The sequence below is a fragment of the Heteronotia binoei genome, chromosome 21 (assembly GCF_032191835.1).
Source record: "Heteronotia binoei isolate CCM8104 ecotype False Entrance Well chromosome 21, APGP_CSIRO_Hbin_v1, whole genome shotgun sequence".
Classification (NCBI taxonomy): Eukaryota; Metazoa; Chordata; class Lepidosauria; order Squamata; family Gekkonidae; genus Heteronotia; species Heteronotia binoei.
This window is the reverse complement of record NC_083243.1, coordinates 163270008-163282367: the sequence shown is the minus strand read 5'-3', so window position 1 is coordinate 163282367 and position 12360 is coordinate 163270008. Positions and strand designations below refer to the sequence as shown.

Sequence of the window (12360 nt, the reverse complement as noted above, 5' to 3'; positions counted from 1 at the left end):
GAGATCTGCTTCCAAGAAGGCGGATTTGCACACTGCAAAGAAGAGGTACTCTTCTTCGAAGTTGACTCGCACACATCATAAGAAGTCAAAGAAATCCTGAGATAGCAGTTTGGTAGCTTCGGCTCCGCCTTCTAAGACTGTCCAACTCCTCATGGTGGTTGGATTGGCTAGTGCGACACCGAGCATTAGCCCTAATGTGGCTGCCGCAGTCCCCTCCTTCTCACAGGAACTACAGCAAGGTGCTTCATCAATGCTTCATCACAACCTCATATCGGGAGCTGATCCTGTTACTCTGGATCTGGCTCTCCTGGTCTTAGAGTCCGATGTTATTCATCCTGCATGAGACGCCAATGCTTTGCAGACACAACCGACTCATGCAACTGGGACACAGCAGACTCCTGCAGATGGGACCCATTCTGTACCATCATGTCCTGATGCTGCCATACTGAATCTTCCTAAAAACCAACCTCCACGGCGATCCCCCTTGAGGCAACCTTTACCGGATCAATCTGTCAATTCGGGCTCGGTGATTAGTTGTGGTTCTCTGCTGTCATTGACCTTAGACATCCAGTCAGCACCAGAGACACTGCAATATCGGATTTAGTCCATGACATCCTTCATTTGGATGTTCCCACAACTTCGATTCTTCCAGTCTTGCCAGTCCATGTGGCTATGAAAGAGGCTTGGGACAAGCCATGAACCACATCTCTTCTACCAAAGAGATATGATATTATGTACAAGGTACAGCCTGGAGATGCTAAATTCTTGCTCAACCATCCTGAACCAAACTCAGTTATAGTTCATTCTTCTTCAAAATCCAAACAGCATTGTCTCTCTTCTCCACCAGATGAAGAAGGGGGAAAGATTGACACTGTGGCTAAAAAGATCTACTCCTTGACGACTTCTGCTACTTGCATGCAGACTAACCTGTCATATTTTTCTGCCTACAACCTTGCACTTTTAAAGAAATTGTCTCCTTTTCTACAGCAACTGCCAGATGAAGCACAAAATGAAGCCAGTGATGTCATACAAGAGCTTCTGTGTACCTCCAAACAACTAATTTCTACAGTTAAGCACACTATGGCTTGCCTTTCTCTTTCCATTGCTTTTGCCATGTCGCTTCGTAGACATGCGTGGCTAAGATCTACTTTTTTTCAACCAGATGTCAAAGTAAAAATTGAGGATCTTCCCTTTGATGGGGAGAGTCTATTCCACACTTAAACAGATGATACCTTGAAGTCAGTGGATGATGGCCACAAATATGCAAAAAACCTTGGCTTATCAACACCTCAACAGCAAAGCCAGTCTAGATCTAAACCTTGGTGTTCTTATTATTGCCACACTCGCCCCTCACCACCTTTGCTTTCTGACACCTGGAAACGCTGCCAACATGTTTCCAAGTAGACTTACCACCAGCATTCAAAGTCTTCAGCTACCTCAAAGAAACAAGTCCAACAATCTAAACCTTCTTTTTGAAGTCTCTGTGAGCCACCAGCATACCCAGCCACTATTGAGCACTCCTTCTGTGGGGACATGATTCATCCTGTTTCCTACCTCATGGAAGCACATCACCATAGATACTTGGGTCCTTACCACTGACCAGGTTGGCTATGCCATAGAATTCAACTGCAAACCTATTCTTCAAAATTTTGTTTCCACACAACCATCTCCTGAACTCTAAGCAGAAGTCCAAGAGCTCTTATCAAAAGGTGCTACAAAGCCGGTGCCTTCAAACCAAAGGGGTCTCGGGTTCTATTCCCATTATTTCATTGTCCCAAAGACAGATGGAGGGCTATGACCAGTCTTGGACTAAAGAGACCTCAACTGCTTCATTACAAACACAAAATTTCATACGATAACCCTTCCTGCCATACTGCACCTGGTTCCCCCTCTGTCTTGGATGGCATCACTCGACCTCAAAGATACTTATTTTCACATCTCCATCAGACCCCAGCACCGCAAGTTCCTGCGTTTTGCCGTCACCACTCAGCATTACCAGTACAGGGCTCTTCCATTTGGACTATGCACAGCCCCCCGAGTCTTCACGAAGTGCATGTTGATGGTGGTGGCTTACCTTCATTCTTGAGGCATCCAAGTTTTTCTGTATCTGGATGGCTGGTTGCTTGTGGCTCACTCCTCAGATCAGCTGACAAACGACATTGCTGTAACTCTTTGCTCACTGTGTTCTCTAGGTCTTTGCATGAACCACCAGAAATCACATCTTCTACCATTTCAAACTATAAAGTTCATAGGGGCTTACCTGGACACTCTTCAGCACAAGGCATTCCTACTTGCCAAAAAGGCTCAAGGGTTAAAGGACCTGATATGGGACTTCACGTTAATTCCTACCCATTCAGCTGTCCGAATTTAGAGACTCCTGGGCCTTATGGCATCGACTACTATGGCGGTTCCTTTTACCCTTCTAAAGATGCGACCCTTGCAAATGTGGTTCCTTCATTCGTTCCGGTTGGGCATCAATCCTCAGTGCCTGCTTCTCAATATTCCTTCATCAGTGATCCAATCTTTGGATTGGTGGACTTCCATGGACAACCTCCATTATGGAATTCCCTTTCATCCACAGACTCCAAGTCTAACAATGAATACCGACACCTCTCTGTGGGGTTGCGGAGCCCACTGCAATGGTTTGAGAGTCCAAGGAAGGTGGACCCCCTCTCAGCAACTATGCCACATCAACAATTTGGAACTTATGTTTCCGCCATTCCCACTACTACTGCGAGTTCTGCAGAAAATCCGGAGAGACAGTATATCCTGCATCCTGATCACACCATGGTGTCCTTGCAACTTACTGCACCTGAGCCACCGGTCTTACTTTCAGTTTACAGTTGTGCCTGACTCGTTATCACAGCAATAGGGACAAGTTCTACACCACGACCCAACATTCTACAAGCTGACAGTTTGGAGGATACTTCAATGACACCATCTGCAGACGTTGCCCACGTTATTGAAAGTACAAGAAAAGCTTCTATCCAACACTCCTATGCACTTAAATGGAAACATTTCTCTACCTATGCAACGTTGAGACTTTTTACACCTGCTACTGCAATGCTCTCACCGATCTTGTCTTATGCCACTGGCCTCCATTAGGAAGGTCTGAGTTTTTCTTCTATCAAGGTGCATCTTTCTGCCATCTCGGCCTACCATCAGCAGGTGGGACACTGTACAGTGTTTTCTCATCCATCGACAAAGTCTTTCCTGAGAGGACTTAGAAACTTGTGCCCCCCCCCCCCCCAGATGGAGCTTTGTACCACCTTGGAGCCTCTCATTGGTTCTTTCTTGTTTCTACAGTGGGACACTGTACAGTGTTTTCTCATCTTTCTGCCATTTCGGCCTACCATCAGCAGGTGGGACACTGTACAGTGTTTTCTCATTCATCGACAAAGTCTTTCCTGAGAGGACTTAGAAACTTGTGCCCCCCCCCCCCCCGATGGAGCTTTGTACCACCTTGGAGCCTCTCATTGGTTCTTTCTTGTTTAATGTTTAAGCCCTTTGAGTTATTGGCTATTTCTTCAGTGCATTTGGTTTCCTGGAAGACTGCCCTGTTAGTAACTCTGACTTTGGCTCATAGAGCCAGTGAACTCTGTGCGCTTCGTGTTGATGCCCCTATACTATATTTCATTGAGAGAAGGTTGTGTTGAGACCTGATCCCTCTTTCATTCCTAAGAGTTTCATGTTTCTCAACCCATTGTTCTACCAGTTTTCTTTTGTAATCCATCAGATGCGGGGCAGAGAGCTTTGCATTCCCTGGATATTAAAAGAGCACTTGCCTTTTATATTGACAGAACAAAAGAGTTTAGGAAGAGTCCTAAGTTGTTTGTTTCTTACTCAGGCGCTGCTATATCTTCCCAACGTTTCTCTAAATGGATTACTATGGCCATTGTCTTATGCTATGACCTCGCCGATAAGCCCTTACCATCATTGCCGAAAGGCCAGTTGACCAGGACAGTTTCCACTTCTGCTGCCTTTGGGAGGGGTGTGTCCCTGCAGGACATTTGTTCTGTGGCAACCTGGTCATCTCCTTCAACTTTCACTTCTCATTATGCTCTTGATCTGAAGGCGAGAGGCGATGTGACTTTTGGCCAAGCTGTTCTTCAGTCCATCTTTCAAGCTTGGAATCATAGAATAGAATCATAGAATCATAGAGTTGGAAGGGACCTCAAGGGTCATTGAGTCCAACCCCCTGCACAACGCAGGAAACCCACAAGCATCTCCCCCTAAATTCACAGGATCTTCATTGCTGTCAGATGGCCATCTAGCCTCTGTTTAAAAACCTCCAAGCAAAGAGAGCCCGCCACCTCCTGAGAAAGCCTGTTCCACTGAGGAATCGCTCTAATGGTCAGGAAGTTCTTCCTAATGTTGAGCTGGAAACTCTTTTGATTTAATTTCAATCCATTGGTTCTGGTCCTACCTTCCGGGGCCACAGAAAATAATTCTACACCGTCCTCTATATGACAGCCCTTCAAGTACTTGAAGATGGTGATCATATCACCTCTCAGCCGCCTCCTCTCCAGGCTAGACATCCCCAGCTCCTTCAACCTTTCCTCATAGGACTTGGTCTCCATAACCCTCACCATCTTCGTCGCCTTCCTCTGGACCTGTTCCAGCTTGTCTATATCCTTCTCAAAATGTGGTGCCCAAAACTGAACACAATACTCCGGATGAGGTCTTACCAGAGCAGAGTAAAGCGATACCATCACATCACGTGATCTGGACACTATACTTCTGTTGATACAGCCCAAAATTGCATTTGCCTTTTTAGCCACCACATCACACTGTTGACATGTTCAGCGTATGATCCACTAAGAACCCTAGATCCTTTTCACACATACTACTGCTAAGACGAGTCTCCCCCATTCTATAACCATGCATTGGATTTTTCCAACCTAAATGCAGAACTTTACATTTATCCCCTGTTAAAATTCATTTTATTGGTTTTAGCCCAGTTTTCCAACCTGTCAAGGTCATCCTGTATCCTATTTCTGTCTTCTTCTGTGTTTGCAACCCCTCCCAATTTAGTATCATCTGCAAATTTAATAAGTATTTCCTCTATTCCTTCATCCAAATCATCAATAAAGATGTTGAACAAAACAGGTCCCAGGACAGATCCCTGAGTCACTCCATTTGTCACTCCTCTCCAAATCTTAAGGGTTTACCAGTTGTACAGTATACAGTTGTTTTAATTCAGAGGATTTTTTAAAAAATTTACATTACTCTATGTATTTGTTCCTTGCACTAGGCTGTCGTTATATGCATATGGGTCATGTCTTGAGCATTTTTTTCATCTGTATCATTGCTCACCATGCCTGCTTGCCTAGTTATGTTAATAAGAGCTTATTATTTAACTTTACTTGTCTCTTTTTGTCTTTATTGGGTGAGTGTCTCCCAGCACCCTCCATCCTTTGTATGCAGCTTGTTAGTCACCCAGTGTGTGGTCTGCACAGAGACCATGAAGAAGATAAACAAGTTGCTTACCTGTAACTGATGATCTTCAAGTGGTCATCTGTGCAGGCACACACACACACACCCAACCTTCCCCACTACTGGGACCCCATCTCTCTAGAGCTTCCTAGCGGTGTAAGGAAGGAACTGAGGTGGGGCGGAGTTTCCCTCAGCTCTAGACATGTGCAGTTGGTGCCTGCTCCCCAGGGCGGAGAGAAAGCCCGCCAAAGAATTAATCTCTAGAACTTTCCCAAGAAGAATTGCTGCACAGATGCAAACCCCAGTGTATGGCTGCACAGATGTCCACTCAAAGATCCTCAGTTACAGGTAAGCAACCTGTTTTTTTTTCCAAATTGAGACAAGTTCCTCACTGTATTTTTTTCTTTATTTCATCTTGTAATACTTTGAACATGACCCTTGGTTTCTTGATGCTCCATATGAAGTGTTAATCTGTCTCTGCCAGTCTTTCAGGATCCTAACATGTATCTCGATCAGTAACATCTGGAATAAAAAACTGATTTGGGGGTAAGATGTGCATTTTTATTGCAGAGATTTTCCCAAGCCAGGACAGGTTTAGATTGAACCATCTCTTCATATCTTCAATTTTTTTCCAAACCTTTTCATAATGGTTATGGACAAGTGTTTCTTTGTCCCCCAACATATTAACTCCTAGGTATTAAATTGCATTCTTCACCATATCACAACCAGTAGCCATTTTAATGTTATTTTCTTCTTGTTTTGTTAAAAAAATGGGAATCATTTTGGTTTTCCTCTTATTAATTTTAAATCCTGAAAAGGAACCAAACTTTTCTATAAGGTCCAAAACAAATTATATTGAATTCTGCAGATCTGAAATTGTCATAACTCTTTAATTTGAATTCTTCTTCATCAATTCTTAGTCCCTTGATGTTAAGATCATGTTCGATTTTAGAAGCAAAAATTTCCATTGCAATAATAAATAGTAAAGGTGATAGGGGCACCCTTGATGTGTCCCTCCTCTATCTGAAATCCATTAGTCAACATTCCATTTATTAAAAATTTTGCATTTTGTTTTGTGTAGATACCTTGAATACAATGTTGAAATCTAGTTCCACAATTCATATGCTGTAGTAGTGCTTTAGCATAAATGACCGAGATAAATTATCAAAGGCTTTTTCAGCATCTAAAAACATGAGACCTGTTTTCTCTTCTATATCTTGCACAAGTTCCATTGCATCAATTATAAACTAGATTTTCTTTCATATATCTCTTAGGAATAAAACCTGTTTGGTCCAAATGAATTATTCTTGTTATTCATTTCTTATGTTTCTCTGCCATTATTGAAGCAAAGAATTTATAATTCACATTAAATGATGGTATTGGTCTGTTGATTGTGGTAACACTGGATCATTGTTTTCTTTATGAATCAGTTATATGTGCTTCCTGCTAAGTTTGCAGTATAATTTTCTCTTCACTAATTTGATTCATCATTTTTGTAGCAGAAGTATTAATTCATCCTCCAAGCACTTATAATACATTGCCAATAGTCCATCCAGGTTTGGTGCTTTATCATTTTTCAATCTCTGTATTGCATATGAGATCTCTTGTATTTGTAATATTTGATTCAGAATATCATTATTTTCTTTAGTGACTTTAGGTATGGATGCATACTTAATATACCCATCTAGTCCAGACTCGAATCATTTTTTTTGTAGAGTTGTGAGAAAAAAGGAGATACATTGTTCATAGATATATTTTTCTTGGTAAGGATTTCATTTAATTTTTTAACTCTGGTTATTGATCTTTTTTCACTTTCTTTTTTTAAGCAATAAACTAAATAATGCCTTGGTTTATTTGCTTGTTCAAAATATTTCTGTTTTGCTAAGTTTAATTTTTTTCTGGAATTCTTCTATCAGGCTTAGCTGATTTTTCAGTTGTTTGGTTTTTTTAAAGACTGTTTTCTTTAAAGTTTTTGTTTGTTGAACTTCCAATGTATTTTTTTCTATTATTTTAGTAGTTCTTCCTGTGTTTTCTTTTTCTTAGAGGCCATCACAATCAAATTACCTCTCACATAGGCTTTACTTGCCTCCCAAATTGATGTCATGATATTTCTGAGGTGTTTAATTTTATAAACTCAGCTAGGGTTTTTTTTTACATTTCTCAAGTATATCCTTTTGATGTAAAAGGTTGTAATTTAGTCTCCATCTTCTTGTTCCTGTATTCCTCCTTGCCATGCTATGCATAATGGATTATAAATTGCAAATATTTTTGGCTAAATCTCCATATTTTTTTAGATTCATGGTTAAAATTTTAGATATCCAGCACATGTCAATTCCTGAATGAGTGTGATGTTTGTTGGAGTAGAAAGTATAACTTCTAGATTTGGGATTAATGGCTTTTCAAGCATCAATCAAATGTAACAGTTCTATATACCAAATGATATTCTTTGGAAATCTGCCCCCCTTAGTGTTTTTTTTTTAATTTATCTTTTTTTTTAGGTTCCAGGATTCCATTCATATCTCTAAGAATTACTATTTTCTCTTCTTGGATGTCCAGAAACTTCTGAAATTATTATAAAAATTTTCCTTGGTGTTATTTGGGGCATAAAGAGATGCCATTGTAATAATCTTGTCATCTGGAGGTAGAATTTTCAAAAATAAACTTCTCCTGTATGCATCTTTCAAATCTCTGTAACATTAATTCTATTATTTGTTATATAGATTGCAATCCCCTTCCTGTTGTGGAGATGGCATAAACTTTTCACAGCTTTTTATTCATAAAAAACTGTTCATTTTGTTTCTTTATATGGGCCTCTTGTAAACAGATTTTATAAGCATTTTGGTTTTTTAGTAAGTTAAAAATTTTGGATTGTTTAAGCCATTTAATATTGATTGACATCATGTTCAGATTGTCCATTTTCTAAGATAGTGCTGCTGCTTGGTCCAGTTTTCCTTCTTCCTCACGTGGTCCTTCTGCTAATTCTTCTGCAAGTTGTTTTGCTTGTTCTCTTGTAATTATGGTTCTTCTGCCTTTTGGTAGATACACTTCCAACAATACTTTCTTTCTTCTGTAGAGTCTGTCTTAGAAAGTCAAAGTCTTCTCTTTTTCAGAATAGATGGTAGGTCTTGAAATATTTGTATTTCTGTCTCATGGATCTTAAGAGGTAAAGTTCTGTTTTTGTTGAAGATAAAATCTCTTAGGGTTTTGTGCATGAATTTCACCAGAATGTCATGTGATAGTGCAGGGGTGGCCAACGGTAGCTCTCCAGATCTTTTTGCCTACAACTCCCATCAGCCCCAGCCAGCATGGCCAATGGCTGGGGCTGATGGGAGTTGTAGGCAAAAAACATCTGGAGAGCTACTGTTGGCCACCCTGTGATAGTGCATTCCTTTGTTGCAAACCTGGAATTACTTCTGTATATTTGGTCAATATGCATATAATCTTCTTCAGTCTTGTAGTGGTGTTGTAGCAGCTTGCTAATGTCTTCTTATCTGCTTTACCAAATTTTTCAAGGACTGAGCAAAATTTAAGATTACAACTTCTATTTTCAACCTCCAAAGTTTCAATCCTTTGATTAGCTTGCCCCAGTAAATGTTCTTGGGTCTCCTGATAATGTTCCAGTTCCTTGTATTGTCTCTGGATGTGAACAATTTGGTCAGTATTTTCCTGAATCTGTTTTTTGCATCTGTCAATCCTGTGGTTATTTTCTGTCTCAGTGATAGAAATTCCTTTTTTATATGATCAAAGGTGCTTTCTTTACCTAGTTTTATTTGTGGAACCTGTTGCTGAAGCCCTTCTTCTATTTGGCTGACTTACTGGTGCATTCAGTCCTCTGATGGTTGTATCTGAGATGAAAATATGTTCTTTAATGAGTTCATTTGTATGGCCACAGTGTTTTGGAATTTCTCTAAATCCAATTAGACATTTTGTGAGCTGCTTCTATTTCAGTTTTTTTGTCTTTTGTTGACATTCTTGATCTGTCTGTTTCTCTTGAACAAGCTTTCACTTCTTAAATCGTTAATTTAATTACATTCAGCACAGAAAATACATTAAAACTAATTAAAATTTAGCCATAACTTTTATCTTTAGTTTATAATATAAAACTCAAAATCAAATTTCAGTATTTCACAACAGAATGTTTATATTTCAATATTCATTAACCAAAAACTTGTACTTACTCTGATCTATAGATTAATTAAAAGGAAAGAAATGAGAAACATTAAAAATAATATAGCTGGCAGATTAGCTGCCCTGAGCCGTCAGTGAAGGGCAGGATATAAATTGATAAATAAAATAAATTTAAAATGATAGAGTTAAAGTATTGAAATTGTGTTAGTCTATTAATAAAAGTATTCATTAGTTAATTATTATGTATATACCAGAGTGGTTATTTGTTAGTAATGTTAAGAAAATTGAGTCTTTGTGTTGTATTCACTGCATTTTAGTCAAGGTTTCAGTCGCTGTCTTTCTTATCATCTTCAAAAGGTATCATCTCTTCTCTTGAAATCAATCCAAAAAACTAGTGTGCAATAGGCCAAATGCATTCCAGAATGCTTATTATTTTACTGTTTATTTGTTTCAGTGTGATGGCATATAAATTCCACAGGGTGACAGTGAAGAGCAGTTCAAAAAACCAGTGTGCAGTAGGCCAAAATATAGTCCAGAATATTTATTAGTTTATTGGTGTCAATGTGATGGCATATAAATCCCTCTGGATGGCAGTGGAGCACAGGTTGCTGTTTACAAAAAATGGACACCGGTATAAACTGGCCAAACTCCCTCAGCATCAATACTTCCCCCTCTTGGGTGTCAATACAACAACAGCTATGTAGAATTGAGATAAAAGAAACTATAATCTAATTTACAAATAGGCACAACTCTGATTGTAGTTTCAAACATGTCTCAAGAAAAAGCTGCCCCCCCCCTCCCCGTCTCTCAAAATTAAAAAGCAGGTAGAGCAAATAATAATAAATTCTCAGCTGAAGGTCCTTCTGATTAGATGCTCAGTTTGAAAATACAGTATTTAATGCCAAATGCAGTCAAAAAGGTCCAATTAAGTTGAATGGTTCAATTATATCCTGGAAAGTGAAAGTAAAACAGATCACTACATAGAGAGTTCTTTTAAATACAGAAATAAATGCACTATATGTAAAAGAAAAAAGAAAAAGAAAAAGATTAAATGCCCAAGAGTAAGAAAAAGCAAAATTAAAGGATTTAAAGATGAGGGGGAAGGGGAGGAGAAAAGGCAAAATAACGGCAGTCTCTTTGAATGACAAAAAGTCAGTTTAAATGCATATTACCCGATGGAGATAGCTCCAGACAGCTCGGCACTGTTCCGGTTAGCTTGTGTACGGCCTCAGATGAGGGGTGAGATGGAATTTATTTCTCACCAGCATTATCAGATCCTAGAGAGGTCAGCTCAGAGAACCTAATAAGTAGGCTCTGTTAGTGATTGACCATTGCTCAGCTCCAGCTCGATTAAACAGTCCCGTGGAGAACCTATTGAGAGATTATTAGAGCTAGAGGGAGCTGGAATATCATTAAGGGTCAAATCTATTTGAAATAATTATGAGTGAGAGGTTCTTTAAAAACATCCATTTTACATTGTTTAGTAGGAGGCATATGTCCTTCAAAGGACACAGTTTTTTTCCCCATGTTAACATAGTAACATAGTAATATTGTAACTAGAGTATGTATAGTAACTATTTGCATTGATTGCTCAACTTAATTTATCCTATTGTGTAAACAGACAATAATTAAGAAGGACCAGGGCTTTTTTGTATCAGGAGCTCCAGAAGGCTGGGGCTGAAGAATATTAGGTTCTGAAGTCTAGAGAGGTAGGCATATTCTCAGTAGCAGTTCCTTCTCTTCAACTGACTCGAAAGGGATGTTCATTCGCAGCAGGGAGGGGCCAGTTACAGCAGCAGATAAACAGGCTGCCCTCTTTCCACCTGCAAATACTCTTCACTCTTTCTATTCAAATTAGGCTTCAGTGGGCTCATATGATAGATTGGACTCTGAGGAAGAGGCCTTTCATCCTGAGGAACCACTGTTGCCAATCTCTAGGTGAGGGCTGTAGAAGCTGACTGAGTGATTTCAAACCAGTCACAGACGTTCAACCTAACCTGCCTCACGGGGTTGTTGCTCAGATCAAAGGGGGAAGAGGAGAATGATGTAAGCTGATGTAATGGCTGAGGACTCCTCCCTATTGAACAGTCTGTCAGAGTAGGGGGAAGCATAGCATGCAGAACTGGTTGTTTGGAAAGGCTCTTGAAATTACACTCAATCACAGGAGTACCAACCACTGGAGGCCACAGGGACCAACCTATTACCTTGGGAAGTAGCTGCTTTCTCCCACAGTTGCTGAACAGGGGATGCAGAAAGGGAATGGATAATCCTGACCTCTTTCCTTCTATTGCCCCTTAAGGGACTCCACATACCAAAGGCTGCCATAGTGAAATCCTCTCTCCTAGTGCTGCTTTCTGTCCCTGACCTTGAAGCAATAAGGCAAGCCATTTAAAGGCCATCCCATGAATTCTTATGTCGGCAAGGTAATGGGTCAACAACTCATGATCAACCATGTCAAATGCTGCTGTCAGGTCAAACAACAGCAATGCCAACCTGCCTCTAAGTGCTGTTCCACAGCCTCTTTTAGTCTTTTCTTTTCCTAGCATTATTGTTTTTTTCCAGTGGCTCTTGTCTTCTCATGTGATTGAATTACAGTACCCTCAGATTAGTCATTTTAGCTTCTTGGGAGAGTCCAGGCTTGTTATGATACAAACATAAATAAATACCATATTTTATTGACCCAAATAAGATTGATGCAAAAGTGAACCAGCATTGTAGTGTAAATTCTTGCCCCAATCTAGTCTTGATTATTCATTTTTTTAAAAAGGATGTTTAGTGCTGAGCTACTCCACTTCT

The 12360-nt window shown here is 39.9% G+C and overlaps 1 protein-coding gene across 1 annotated transcript in view; it reads left to right on the top strand.

Moving 5' to 3' along the window:
* Positions 1 to 12360, top strand: part of LOC132589673 (sodium/hydrogen exchanger 10-like) — a 265043-nt gene that overhangs the window by 157858 nt on the left and 94825 nt on the right. The window lies entirely within an intron of this gene.